The following is a 16,081-nucleotide window of genomic DNA, read 5'->3' as shown; positions in this document are numbered from 1 at the left end:
CTGTGGTGACTGGTGGGAGTGGAGGAGAGTGCGTTTCGATGGATGTCTGATGGCTGGGGCAGAATCTAGAGCAGAAGTGGGATTCAGTAGATGACCCCCTGCACCATTGGGCGGGCGGTGCGCCGGGTGCTTGGAGTGGTGCACCAGGAAGGCTAGTATTGAATACCAGCACTTCACCCAGTAAATAGTAGGCACAGGAGTGCCTCTGCCCTGACCATAAACAAGAACGCTTTCCACTCCTGCAGAATTGTATGTTGTTGGTGGGCGTGGTGTTGGATGCAATTGGGTGTTCACTTAGGGGTGGTACTTAAGGATGAGTCAAGACTGTGCATTGAGGGATTGCAGCTGTCGGTCAGCACAAGAGGCTCGGCATTAAGAAGCACCGTAGTCATTATTTGTGAGGCCCGACGCTATATAGGAATTCTGTCTGGAAGCAAGTTTTGTGTCCTGATTAGAAGTGGGACACATGGGGTAACCCAGACATACTGAGTATACCACCCTGCGCCACCCACCGCGGCGAATCACGCGCTAAACAGGAACAGATGAGGAAGATGGGGGCAGGGATGTGGCGCAGACTAGGGCAGAGTTACTGGTAGTCATACAGGGTTTCCGACTTTCCGGAAACCGCTGAAGGCCCGAATAGATACAGTTTCTATTGATGTAAATCTTCTGCGGGCTGACCTACTCTAGGTAGCAGATAAAAGTCACAGTGGTGGAGGATGACGTAATGGGCCTCAAGGGAGATGTCTCTACCGTGAAAAAACAACACAGCTAAGCTCCACTACAAAAGTACTTGAACGTCGTGCCAAAGATGCGGAGGGGTGCTCATCTGGCGCAGCAACATTTGTGCTTTCTCAGAGAGAGCAAAGGGCAGGTCAGCTGAGCGGTTTCTGGAACAGTGGATAAAAACCCAGCTGTGTCCCTCAGGCCTATCTGATATGTTTGCTATTAAGAGGACCCACAGGGCACTGGTCCCCCCGCTGCTGCCGGGGGAAGCTCTGCTTGCTTTCATTGCAAACATTTTGAACTATAGAGACAGAGACTGCATCCTCAGGAACAGCCGGACACCCACTTTGAAAACAGCAAGATCTCCATATATCCTGATTATACCAAGTAGGTGCAGGAACAAAGGAAATCATAGAGCTATATAAAACTTTTCAAATAAATAAAAATAAAGAGGAAATTAAGTGACTTGAACTTGCAATACATACTGCTATACCCTACAAAACTGAAGGTTATGGTGCAGGGCAAGGCCCACTTCTTCGAGAGTCCTGAGGAGGTCTGGGAATGGCTGGAGATTAGGCAGAGATGCACTTCCACAGCGAGAACCTTGGACCCGGACCAAGAAATGGGGCACTGTACTGCTCCAAGAGACTCGGCCCGGGGGGTAGCGGAGGTACCTCCAGCTTTGGGCACTGGGCCCTGACAAAAGGATTACAGTTGGAAGTGACGGAATGCTCCAAATGGGCACAGATGTCGCGCCGGCCTTAGACACCGAGGTTGGCGCCCCGACCCAGTGGTTGCTGATCAGTCACAGTGGCCCAGCACTTCAGCAGACGTGGTCCCGGACACCTTGCTCGAACACGAGAGGGAGTATTCTGAGGAGCATTAAATTGGAATTCAGAACGACCTTCAAACTGTACTGTTTGAGAAATCCCGCTGTCTTACTCTTCACTGCGCCCAGGTTCAGATTCACTAATAGGGCAGGTCCCGATTAGCATGTATAGGGGTGGGTTCAAAAATAATGCTGTAGTACTGGTAATATGAAGATCTTAACATGGGGCATCATCACCTGCTTGGACTGAATTGTTAAGGTTTGGGTTGGTGGGTCCAGATTTCGATGTTCTGGGTGGTTTGTGAGGTTTATAGACTCAGTTGGGTGATATTGTGGGATTTGTGTGACCTGGAACAACATAGGGGTAGGCACTTTGGATGATAACTGTTGTTCAACAAATGTCCGTTCTTAGTGGTTTCAAAGGTGTGCCTACCGGTGGCTTCCACATAGGTGGTCAGGGCTTGGGATTAGAAGTAATGGCGAGTCAAACTGGCGCTGGGGGCTGAGTATTGGTTTCTGACCTGGAATATATGGGGGCTGGGCACGTGTACCAAAAGACACAGGGTTTTAACTTTTCTTAGGCACCATCACATATCTGTTGCTTGCCTTTAGGAGACACTCCTGGATGACAACGGCGATGATAGAATAGTCAAGTGGCGAGGCCAGATTCAGCATTCCTCCTTTTCTACATACACAAGTGGTACCGTAATATGGATGGCTCCTGGCATTCCATTTACACCAATGTATAGCGAATCTGATGTGAATGGGCGTTATGTTATTTTGCGAGGTTTGCTAGATGGCACAGAAATTGTTTTTGTAAATGTATATGCACCAAACACTGACTAGCCTGGGTTCTTTCAGGGCATTCAGGAACACTTGTCTAACTAATTAGATGTCCCATACGTATGGTTGGGATTCAATTGCGTCCTAGACTCTATCCTCTATAGACATTTTGCCCCAAGGCAGGTACAAAACCCAGAATGTCTCGGATGCTTAGGAAGGTCATGCTGGGCCTGGGGGCCCACGGTGTGTGCAGGTTGGCCCACGCTACACTGCCACTCTTCAAGTGCCATTCACACACCCATGGAACACAAAGTAGACTGGACAGAGTTCTGGTGTTGGGAGTGTCGGCCTTTCCGGATGTGGAGGTGACCCACTTGGCACGCTTCCTGTCTGACCATTCTCCAGTATGATGTTTGGTTAGGTGGGGATTGCTTATAGGCCTGAGACGCTATAATTTCCGCCCGATCTACTTGAGGACGAAGTGGGGAGAGCTAAAATATCTAAGACAGTAACAAACTATATGGCAACAAATGGGGGGTGGCACTGGGAAGGCTACTGAGTGTGAGGCCTTAAAGGCAGTGACTCGTGGGACGAGCATGGGATTGGTCTGGGGGTGCGGCGGCAGCTGCTTGGAGAGCGGGCTAGAAAGGAGAAAGCGTTAACCGACATACAGGCGGGGAACCTGTCAGACTTAGAGTTAGGCGCAAAGGAAAGGACACAGCGAGAGCGTATTGCCGACATCTGGGACAGGCTGGACAAATACTCATTGCCGAGTGACCGCCAACGATACATGCGAAGGGTGACAAATCAGGTTGTCTATTTGCATGAATACTCTGAGAGAGAGCTCCTCCTACTGTTACTACACAGAGGGAGGGAACCTAGTGTACACCGGACTGGTATACTAGAGGTATTTCAGTACCACCTACAGAAGGTATATACTACTAACAGCCGAGGGGTATACCCCGTTGTTGAGGGTTTGGCGTTCCCACAGCTCTTACCCACTATGGTAGAGGAACTGGACGTTATAATCTCTGTTAAAGAAGTTCAGGAAGTGCTACGAGCTATGCCTGTAACTAAGGCACCAGGGGCTTGCAGGTTTCCAGTGGCCTTCTTAGAGGCCTATTCTAGTCAGCTTGTTCAACCTTTGCTACAAGTTTATGAAGAGGCTTTTGAAGCAGGGGTATTGCACCCGTCTATGCGTGAAGGGTAAATTGTTATGCTCCTGAAGCCCAGAGGGGGAGGGGGAACGATGACCAGGACCCATCATCATACCGCCCCCAATGATAAATTAACGCTTAAAAATTCTATGCAAAGTCCTGGCTGCTAGACTGACCCCCTACACGTTGTACCTAGTTCACGAAGACCAAAGTGGTTTTATACCAACACGTTACACAGTTATGAATATTAGGAGACTAACTCATGCTATGCAGGACACTTGGAGAAGGCATTTGATTCTGTGGCTTGGGGGTACCTCTTGGAGGTGCTTAGGGTGGCTGTTTTTGGCCCATGGTTCAGAAGATGGGTCGAGCGAGTGGCTTCTTGGGGGGGGGGGGGGCGAAGGGGGGACACCAGGGATATCCATTTTCTCCACTGCTGTTTGCACTGGCAATAGAGCCCCTGGCAATATGGGTGCGTAGAGAATTGGGACACTAGGGCATCAAAGTCAGCGAGGCCTCCCACCTCATATCGTTGTATGCCAACAACACTCTACTCTATGTCTCCTCAATGCTGGAGGATATCCCGAGGCAGAGGTCTTGGATGAGTTTGGTGGTTGCTCGGGCTGCGTCTAAACAAACAAAATCATTGTTATTCCCCCTGGATCACTTGGCGAGCTGTCCCGCAGATGCACTCCCTAGAGTGGGTCTCCGGTGGGAGACGAAGCATTTTAGGTATCTGGGAGTGCAGGTGGCGGGTGTGGACTCCCAGATACTGCAGCTCAATGCTCACAAGTTGACAGATGCATTAAAGAGGTTGGTTGGCTTTTGGTATACTCTCCTGCGCTCTCTAATGGGCAGGTTGGCGGTAGCCAAGATGGTGGTCTTGCCCCGCTGTTTGTTAATGTTACAAAATGCCCTTTACCCCATCCCCAAGCGAATATTCCGGGCATTGGACTCTATATTGATAGACTTGAACACACATACATACATACATACATACATACTTGTATTGGGCAGGTCGACATAGCAAAGTGGCACTTGCCACACTAAATCGTACATATGAGGTGGTGGCCTTGACGCTCCCAGAACAGAGCTTTCCTATTACGCTGCTCATCTACAGCATGCAGCGAGATGATTTGCAGCGTGGAATAATCGGGGAAAAAAGGCTGCACCAGGGCAGAGTGTAGGTTACTGATTTGCCTTCCCTCTTCTTGCAGGGCGCGGGCACCTCAAATGAAGTGCCATATGTGGTAAGACAGACTGCACACATCAAGGCAAAATAGCATACAGACTCCAGCAATTATTGTTAGTGCTAGCCTGGCGCAGAATTGCTCTTGTGTGGATGGGGACGCAGGCACCTGAAGTTTTAGCATAGATGCAAGGTGTGCGTGAATGGACACTAGCTGAGGAAGTGCACATGAAGAGATGTTGCAAAGATGAGAAATTTGAGGATGATTTAAGGTTTTGGAGTGAAGTCTTCCATGATCTGCTGGCCAATGGCACTCAGTCAGGCTCCCAAAGCGCATTAATAGTGGACGGCCGGGCAGGAGCCGCCGAAGATGGGGATTTAATGTCTGTTTATAATGCTTTGCTTTTATTGGGGAAGGGGGGTGCAGCAACTGGTCCAATCTCTTCTACTGAACCACCATTTTCAAAGATTACACAAATCTTGTTGCTGCATAGGTTGCACAACAATAGTTTGTTATTGTGTAAAACTGAAATAAAGTTTTTATTTTAAAAAAAACTTTCCATTGAAGCTACCTCGTAATTAGGCTGCGCTGAGTCCGATATTGTTCTGCATTTTTCCTTTGTAATCCACAGACCCACTGCCATGGAAGAGGGTTTCATTGTGCACCAAACTCCATTGTTTTACTGTAACTTGGTTGTTCTAATTGAGCACCAAACTAACTTACAAGCAGTGGGTGAATGTAGTCTCTTTACAGAAGTACCTTGGGACTCAATATTTAACACCTTGGCTGCTATGGCTTTTCCCCTCCGCTGCTGGAAGATCCAGATCTGCACTGTTCATGACGAGCTCAGCTCGTCATAAGCACACGACCAGTGTGCTGCATGACGAGCTGAGCTCGTCATGAGCAGCGAAGGGGTTAAAATCCATATAGCTTCTTGACTTTCTCAACTCAATTAAATTGATCACCACTTCTATGTGAATACATATTTGCTTACATGTCCATGAAGTGGACCTTCCTCCTAGTAAATATCACTTTTTGTTCCTTATTAGCTAGTTTTTAGATTTTGCTTGTGAAATCTATAGTATGTAATATAAATCTTAAAAGGGGCTTACATCACACCCTTTAATTTTTTTGGTTCATGTGCTTTCCACTTACTTTTCCTCTGTTTCTATTGGTTGTTGCATACTATTTCCTGTTATGTTTCTCTTATCTGTATCCCTTGGTACAAGCAGTTTCCATCCGCTTAGGTGGAACTATTTTTAAGCAACTCTGTGTGCTTTGTAGGAAGCCAAATTCGCCATCTGCAATGTGCACTTCCCCAGCCTCGCCCCATCCCGGGGGGAGAAGCAGGGACCCCCTTTAGTGCTCCCTATTGAGCAGGGCACTCACCAGACCCAGTCCCTCCCCTGAGCCTCCCCCAGCCCAGTCCGAAGCAGGAACCCACTCTAGTAAACTATTGCTTCACGTTATTTTGCTTTGAACACCATTCTTGTGACAGCAGCCCAGCATGCTGAGTGTGATCAGGAGGCCTGGGTCAGGTCACTTCACGTTAATTTGCTTTGAACACCATTCTTGTGACAGCAGCCCAGCATGCTATGTGTGGTCAGGAGGCCTGGGTCAGGTCACTTAGCTCCTCCATGGTTTAACCGCCTCGACTTTTTATAAAGAGAGTGAATTTATGGAAAGACCGACGAATGGCAGTCCATCAGTAAAGGAACGTTGCTTTTGGATTGATCACGCAGGTAGGTATGGGACTTAATCTGGCTGATTTGGTATGTGGCACAATATTTTTTCCCACCACTAACACCCAGGTCTATGTCATCACACCAGTTGCCCTGGGACCAGCATTGGGTGTTTGCCGTCAGTCATCCTCGATTTGATGTTATATATTTAAAATGTGACCGGTTGTACGGGTTTCAGGCTTTAAAGTGAATGGCTTTCACAAGGAAACTGCTTGCAGAACATGTTTTTTTCTTATTCTTCTGCCTATTTTTATGCCTGCATGTGTAGCTTAAGTATCTTACTGCGCTGTAGCAATATACAGTGTGTATTGTGTACATCTGTGTATAGAGTTAACACTGGTGTGCAATGTGTTTAAAGCTTGGAAGTTCAGGACAATGTAGTTAAAGTAGGTGGCTGTAGTAGTTTAAAGAATCTTCCACGCATAGTATAATTCATAGGAAAAATACTTTATTAGAAGCGCACAGATAACGTTGGTGTTCCCACTGCAGCCAGCATACAACTGACAGCAGAAGAACATAACTGTTACAGAACATAGCAACGCTATAACCATGGATAGAACATAACATTTAAAGTGCCAGAACATATATGATACATTGTGCCAAACTAAGAATACAACACATCCTCTCTCCTTTATCTCCTTTAAATAACAAAACACAATGTCAGTAATACATTTCCCCACAAACAAAATCTTGCGGATGTCTGGGTGGACATCTTGATCTCTGAGACATGCACCTATTATTGATGGTATCACCACTATCCCTCATAACAACAGTAGGCAAACTACTACAAGATTCAGCATCACTTAAGAGAAAATAAGGATTGAAATTACTATCCCTTTCACTTTTATCATTCAGCTCCTGACCATTGTTTTTTTTGTAAAGAGCAACTCTTCTCAAATTCCAGTTCTCACCGTTATACAAAGTAACATATCTACTGTGTACATTTTTAACTTTGTAGGGGCCACAACATTTAGTAAACCCAGCGCTAATACGACCAGGTTTAACTTTTACTAAGTCATTGGGTTTTATGTTCACCCCATCAATGTAAAGGAATTGTGTTATCCCTCAATTTATCCTGATCTAAATTAGCCAGACCATTACAATCTTTCAACCATGCCGGAATTAATTTGGTGCTAGCAGGACACCCCCTCATGATAACAAAAGGAACATTTCCAGAAACTGTGTTTTCAGTTGTGCAGTAAGCCCACACTAAATCGTTTATCATACTCTTTAAATCACCTCTTTTTGCTACTGCCATTTGAATACCACCTTTCACCATGTGATTTGCCCTTTCCACAACACAATTTCCCTGTGGGTTGTATAATGATGTTCTAGTGTGAACAATTCCACAAGATTTTAGATACGTAGTCATTTCTGCAGAAGTTAACTGTGTGCCATCATAAGTGATTAATGTAACCAGATAACCTTCTTCCCTGAACATTTCTGACAGAATCCTAATAGTGTTCTTTGTGGTGATCTCTTTTACAAATTTCACAATTAACCATTTGGACAGAACATCAACCATGACCACAGCAAACCTCAATTCCGCATTTAAACTCATAAATGGACAAATAAAATCTAAACACACAGTATGCCAGGGTAAACCCGGATCATCAATCTTACCTAAATCCAACTGATTACCTACCTTCAACCTTTTCTCACTCTTCATACACTCAACACATCTCTCAATCCAATCAGACACCTGTTGGTCCATGGCAGGCCACCAAAAAAGCTCCCTTAACCTTTTATTTGTGAGGGATTGACCCATATGACCTTCATGAGCCAATTTGAACAAAGACAATCTCACATTTTGGGGGGAATAAATGTATCATCTTTCATTATAACATTCACCTCTTTATCAAAGATAGATAATTCTTCCAGAAACTTCACAAAAAGGTCTCACAGCAATCAGAAGTGTACTCTCACGTCTGTCACCTTTAGCAATTAGATCTTTAACCGCTTGTAGAACCTCATACTTCAAAATACTCTCATTCCACTGACTCTTATCAATAGCTCCACTACACAATCCTACCAATTCATCAACTGTAGCCACTGCACACTCTCATTGAAAACATTCAACTCTCAACGTATCCACCTCATCTCACGGTAAAGGTAACCTAGACAACCCATCTGCTTGACAATTCTTCCAATCTGCAATATATTCAATCTTATATAAATATTCTTGCAAATGAGCAGCTAGCCTAGCCAATCTTGCTGTCTTTTACCTGCCCCACCAGGAGATAAAACCTTAATAAGAGGCGTATGGTCAGTCTGTAATGTAAATTGAAAATCCCATAATTACATGCAAAAATACTCAGTCCCCCATACTTCCGCTAAAGCTTCTCTTTCTATCACAGAGTAATTTCTTTTAGAATTAGTAAGGGATCTTGAAGCAAAAGCCACAGTTCTAACTACTGATGTGTGCACTTGTGCTAGCACACCTCCTATACCCACTGCACTAGCGTCCACAGTTAGAATTGATCTTAATTTAGTATCAAACCGAGTCAGGATTTTTGCTTCACAAATTTCACTTTTATTCTTATCAAAAGCCTTCTGTTGTTCATCTGACCACACAAACTTATAACCTTTTCTGAGAAGCATTTAAATTGTTTCTGTTTTCTCCACAAAATTATGCACAAATTTGGCATAATATTCAATGAGACCTAGGAAAGGCCTGAGTTGGTCTTTATCTGAAGGTGCAGGAGCCTTCCTTATAGCTTCTAGTAGATCACATTTTGGTTTAATCTCATCAACAGACAAGGTATAACCTAGGTACTCTACTTCCTCCACAGCAAATTTTCATTTTTCTTTTTTAAGAGTTAACCCAGCTTTATCCATTTTACTCAACACCTCTTTCAAAACTAAGTCATGATGTTCCTTTGAGTCACCAAATACCAATACATCATCTTGAAAGTATACACCATTCTTTGTGCCTTTTAAAACTGAACTCATCATTCTTTGAAATCCCCAAGCAGCAGATGCCAAACCAAACATATTCCTTCTGTAGTAATGAATGCCGTTAATGGTTTGGAGTCAACATGTAATTTGATCTGATGGTAAGTACTGTGCAGGTCCAGTTTCGAAAAGAACTTTCCCCCTTTTAAAGACAAAATTAATTCATTTATATTTAGCAATGGATAATTATCTACCACAATATTTTGATCAAGTGTGCGTAAGTCCACACAGAACCTGTAACTACCATTAGGTTTGCCCGTGTTACCGACTGGTAAAATCCAACTGGAGGTTCCAATTTGTTCTATAATCCCTTGTTCAACCATTTCACTAAGCATACGTTTTACCTCCTTTCGGGCAATGATGGGAACCTTTCTTATCTTATGTTGCATAGGAACGGCATCAGGTTTAACTAATATTTTATGGTCATATCCTTTGAGTTCGCCAATTTCTTCTGAGAATAAATTATTCATTCTTTCAACAATCGTATCAGTCGTGAGTTTATCAACCACCATCACTTGCTGCGTTGCTCTGGGATTTATGATTGTGTAAATCATACTGATGTGCCCACCCTAATATTGGTGGTCCACTATGAGCCACATATACTTTACCCTTTACACATCTATCATGAAAAGAAATATCAGCTAACATGTATCCTATGATGTCAATTTCCTCCCCTTGATATCCTCCTGGATTATCATCTTTGGGAAGTAATTTCTCATTCGGCCAATTCTGTTTAAACATCTCTTGAGGAATGATTGTCCAAAATGAACCTGAATGCATCATTAATTCTGTTTCTTTTGCTTGAACCAAGAACATAGCTTTGGGTCTCGATCTTCTTGCTACAGCAGTTGTTGCAATTTCCTCATCCACACACAAGATTTTATTTGCACCTTCTACATCAGACAACAATGTAACGTTCCCTACTTCACTTTGCACTACAGCTATCTTAGGTTTGTACGTCTTACACATTTTGTAAAAATTACCTTGGCGGCTGGATTTCTTGCATTCTTTGTCAATAGTGTAACATCTTTTATACTCAGTATGATATGGCTACCACATCTAGTAGTACAGTCAGCACACACTGGGGTTGACCGTGAGACATATGTTAATGTGTGTAAAAAGGGAGAATTGCTCCTTTTTTAGGTATCCCCTCACTCACCGGGGTTGCCCCACGGTGACATGCTTCATCATTGGGGCCATCCCAGTCCTCTACGGGCTGGGGCGTGCTACGACTTGCGAAGTTACGTAGGAGCACTTTTAAGGACTATGTGTGGTGCATGTGTAATTGTGGGGAGTGGACTATGTGATGTAAGTTAAAAATACCTGCCCAGTAGGTTTTCAATAAACTTTATTCTGGCCTCTAGGTGGTAATATTAAAAACGGGGTGGGGAGATAGGCTATCCTAAACTTAATGTGTTCAGATGTTCCTATCAACTCCTATAGTCGACATGTTTCGTGCATACCCCAAGCACTTCTTCGGGACTACACAGGGACCAGCCCTGTGTTCGCCACTCCTTAACTCTTCAATGAGAATTTATCAAAATTAATTTTTAAATTTTTAAATGCAGCAAACTATGTTAAGTGCATGCAAACAATACCTACGTATTTTGTTCCAAAAAACACGTGGTTCCTGAAAGATAAAAAACAACTTAAAAGGTCACGGGGTGAATACCCCCATATCTTATCACACATAGTTAGCAGGCAGAAAATGTGGTGATTTTCTGTGATCTAGAAACGGACATTTTGACCGTGGTTGTTTTCATGCACAAAAACGTGATTTATTTCGTGCATTGTAACGTGATATAAAACACACCTCTCTCAGTGACACACCCAAGCATTCATCAGTCACACTCACTCATACATACTTTTCAAGAGACCTAACTGGGCCCCATGGAGTCGGAGGGGTATCGATATCCTAGCAACTCTGATGGAAGAGAAAACGAGGTTTTGTAAATAACCACAGGTCCGCGCCGGATGGCGATATTAACCACATCCTTTCTCGAGCCCCATTGCCCCGTCCTTACTTACTTGTGCACCGGATACCTCCCGTATTTAGGCACCTACTTGTGTCCCTCCGGTCCGGATGTTATCAGACTGGGGGTTACGGTGTTGTATTTAAAGGAGTGCCGTTCGCGGTTTGTTTACGCTTCACGCGGAGCCGCCCTTACGTAAACTAGAGCGTAACGTGCCTTCCCTATCCACCTACAGACCTTGCGGCGGCCATCTTAAGGGTACCGTTTACGTTTTCATATAAGGAAACGTTTAAAAATCGGGGCTATACGCACATGAATGTGCCTAAAAAATAATTTAGGATGTTGCATGAGATATATTACGTATTACCAGACAACAAGTTGGCCGGGTCATTTTTCAAGTGCATACATCACTTTTTAAGCACGCAAAACGATGGGGAAAGGGATTTCTATTTCATATCTTTCCTTATACATGGATGATTGGTACATCGTGTTAAACAAATACGCCCTATTGGTTATTTCCTCGTTTCTCACTAAGTGATACAATTTGCTGGGATTCGTAGAATGGGTTAAGTTACCTTCATCATGGTTCACAGACGGTTTGGAACAAAGGTGGTAGTTACATTGAAGATGCTCAATTAGTCTGTTACCTTATGGGTCAAAATGCCTAATGGTAAACCTTTTACATTTATGGGGCTGGCCGAAAAAAGTCAAAACAACACCATCAATGTTCTAGGACAGGTCGGCTCAACGATGATATTGACATACATGATGCTCAATGAGTCTTATTCTATGTGAGTAAACACTCATATCAACAGAATTCATATTCATGTGAACTGTCCCCAGGGGATATCGTCATTCAATCCCACAATGTGCGAGCGGAGTCTGAACACCCAACGCTGTTCTTTTTCAAGTAGTTTCTTTTCCATGTCAGCATGGGGCTGTTGGATTTCTAAAACTACCCACCGCATGTCATTGGGTGTATGTGCCTTTTCCAAAAAGTGTGTGGTCATTTTTGTATTTGAGTGTTTACACCTGAAGTTGCTTCGATGTTCCACCATTCTCGTGTTGACCTTTCTGGTGGTCATTCCTATGTAGTGCAGATTGCACACACATGTGATCATGTATACGACCCCTGACGTGTTACAATTCGAGAAATTCTTCAGGTCCCACACAAGGCCTGTGTTACATGTCACCTGTTTTGTAGTTTCGGTGAGGTGGCATACACTACAATTAGAACATGGGTGATGACCCACTGGTAGTGGATGTAGTCTTCGGATCGGACCTTCCATATTCCTTGGACGTGTATGTACCACCAGATCTTTTAGGTTTTCCCTTTTCGATGACTGAACATAGGTTGGGTGATATTCAGACCTCGACTGTTCAATGTTTTTTCACAATTTTTGTTACCTGTTGTGAAGCTACTGTATAGGTGGTGATACAGATAGGTCTTCTTTCAGAAGTATCTGTTGGAGGTTCCTTTTGTTTTGCTTCCAGCAGTGCATCCCTGTTATTATTGGATGCTCTTTTCTTTGCTCTTTGGACTATCTTTTTGGGATACTGTCTTTGTTGTAGTTTTTCACAAAGCTCTTTCGCTTGTACTTCATAATCACTTTTCTCAGAACAGTTCCTCCTGAGCCGTAGGAACTGTCCAAAAGGCAGATTTTCCCGAAGCTGGCGTGGGTGAAAGCTCTCAAAGCTAAGCAGGCAATTCCTTGATGTAGGCTTAAAATGTGTTGTGGTAGTCAGTATTCCTCTTTCAGCCTTAATGTTTAAATCCAGAAAGACTAAAAGTTCACGACTCATTGTTGAGGTGAACCTTAGGAAAGGGTCCTGTAGGTTCAGCCAGTCAAGAAAAGCATTTGCCTCCTGCTCATTCCCATTCCAAATGAGGAAAACGTCATCAATATAACGTCTCCACAACTGGATGTTGTTGGAGTAAGGGTTGTCTGTACTCAAGATTTTCTTTTTCTCTAGCCAGTGCACATACAATCCCGCCACGCTCGGCGCGAATGTGCTTCCCATGCTAGTTCCATGGGTCTGTTTGTATATTGTTTGTTGGAAAAGGAAAAAGTTCTCGGTTAGCGCCAAACGGCAACATTCTAACACCACATGTCTTGGTGTTTTGTAGTCCCATTCGTTCTCAAATAGGATGTCCTCCAGAATTTGTAGTGTCTCTCTATGGGGCAGGCTTGTATATAGGCTCTCCACGTCGAGACCGATTAAAATTTGCATGGAAGGGTCAAAAACTAGGTCTTTTATGAGGCACAACACTGATTTCGTGTCCCCACATTCGCGCCGAGCGTGGCGGGATTGTATGTGCACTGGCTAGAGAAAAAGAAAATCTTGAGTACAGACAACCCTTACTCCAACAACATCCAGTTGTGGAGACGTTATATTGATGACGTTTTCCTCATTTAGAATGGGAATGAGCAGGAGGCAAATGCTTTTCTTGACTGGCTGAACCTACAGGACCCTTTCCTAAGGTTCACCTCAACAATGAGTCGTGAACTTTTAGTCTTTCTGGATTTAAACATTAAGGCTGAAAGAGGAATACTGACTACCACAACACATTTTAAGCCTACATCAAGGAATTGCCTGCTTAGCTTTGAGAGCTTTCACCCACGCCAGCTTCGGGAAAATCTGCCTTTTGGACAGTTCCTACGGCTCAGGAGGAACTGTTCTGAGAAAAGTGATTATGAAGTACAAGCGAAAGAGCTTTGTGAAAAACTACAACAAAGACAGTATCCCAAAAAGATAGTCCAAAGAGCAAAGAAAAGAGCATCCAATAATAACAGGGATGCACTGCTGGAAGCAAAACAAAAGGAACCTCCAACAGATACTTCTGAAAGAAGACCTATCTGTATCACCACCTATACGGTAGCTTCACAACAGGTAACAAAAATTGTGAAAAAACATTGGAAAACATTGAACAGTGGAGGTCTGAATATCACCCAACCTATGTTCAGTCATCGAAAAGGGAAAAACCTAAAAGATCTGGTGGTACATACACGTCCAAGGAATATGGAAGGTCCGATCCGAAGACTACATCCACTACCAGTGGGTCATCACCCATGTTCTAATTGTAGTGTATGCCACCTCACCGAAACTACAAAACAGGTGACATGTAGCACAGGCCTTGTGTGGGACCTGAAGAATTTCTTGAATTGTAACACGTCAGGGGTCGTATACATGATCACATGTGTGTGCAATCTGCACTACATAGGAATGACCACCAGAAAGGTCAACACGAGAATGGTGGAACATCGAAGCAACTTCAGGTGTAAACACTCAAATACAAAAATGACCACACACTTTTTGGAAAAGGCACATACAGCCAATGACATGCGGTGGGTAGTTTTAGAAATCCAACAGCCCCATGCTGACATGGAAAAGAAACTACTTGAAAAAGAACAGCGTTGGGTGTTCAGACTTCGCTCGCACATTGTGGGATTGAATGACGATATCCCCTGGGGACAGTTCACATGAATATGAATTCTGTTGATATGAGTGTTTACTCACATAGAATAAGACTCATTGAGCATCATGTATGTCAATATCATCGTTGAGCCGACCTGTCCTAGAACATTGATGGTGTTGTTTTGACTTTTTTCGGCCAGCCCCATAAATGTGAAAGGTTTACCATTAGGCATTTTGACCCATAAGGTAACAGACTAATTGAGCATCTTCAATGTAACTACCACCTTTGTTCCAAACCGTCTGTGAACCATGATGAAGGTAACTTAACCCATTCTACGAATCCCAGCAAATTGTATCACTTAGTGAGAAACGAGGAAATAACCAATAGGGCGTATTTGTTTAACACGATGTACCAATCATCCATGTATAAGGAAAGATATGAAATAGAAATCCCTTTCCCCATCGTTTTGCGTGCTTAAAAAGTGATGTATGCACTTGAAAAATGACCCGGCCAACTTGTTGTCTGGTAATACGTAATATATCTCATGCAACATCCTAAATTATTTTTTAGGCACATTCATGTGCGTATAGCCCCGATTTTTAAACGTTTCCTTATATGAAAACGTAAACGGTACCCTTAAGATGGCCGCCGCAAGGTCTGTAGGTGGATAGGGAAGGCACGTTACGCTCTAGTTTACGTAAGGGCGGCTCCGCGTGAAGCGTAAACAAACCGCGAACGGCACTCCTTTAAATACAACACCGTAACCCCCAGTCCGATAACATACGGACCGGAGGGACACAAGTAGGTGCCTAAATACGGGAGGTATCCGGTGCACAAGTAAGTAAGGACGGGGCAATGGGGCTCGAGAAAGGATGTGGTTAATATCGCCATCCGGCGCGGACCTGTGGTTATTTACAAAACCTCGTTTTCTCTTCCATCAGAGTTGCTAGGATATCGATACCCCTCCGACTCCATGGGGCCCAGTTAGGTCTCTTGAAAAGTATGTATGAGTGAGTGTGACTGATGAATGCTTGGGTGTGTCACTGAGAGAGGTGTGTTTTATATCACGTTACAATGCACGAAATAAATCACGTTTTTGTGCATGAAAACAACCACGGTCAATATGTCCGTTTCTAGATCACAGAAAATCACCACATTTTCTGCCTGCTAACTATGTGTGATAAGATATGGGGGTATTCACCCCGTGACCTTTTAAGTTGTTTTTTATCTTTCAGGAACCACGTGTTTTTTGGAACAAAATACGTAGGTATTGTTTGCATGCACTTAACATAGTTTGCTGCATTTAAA

The sequence above is a fragment of the Lissotriton vulgaris genome, chromosome 1_1, assembly GCF_964263255.1.
Source record: "Lissotriton vulgaris chromosome 1_1, aLisVul1.2, whole genome shotgun sequence".
Taxonomy (NCBI): Eukaryota; Metazoa; Chordata; class Amphibia; order Caudata; family Salamandridae; genus Lissotriton; species Lissotriton vulgaris.
Note: the sequence above shows the minus strand (reverse complement) of the source record.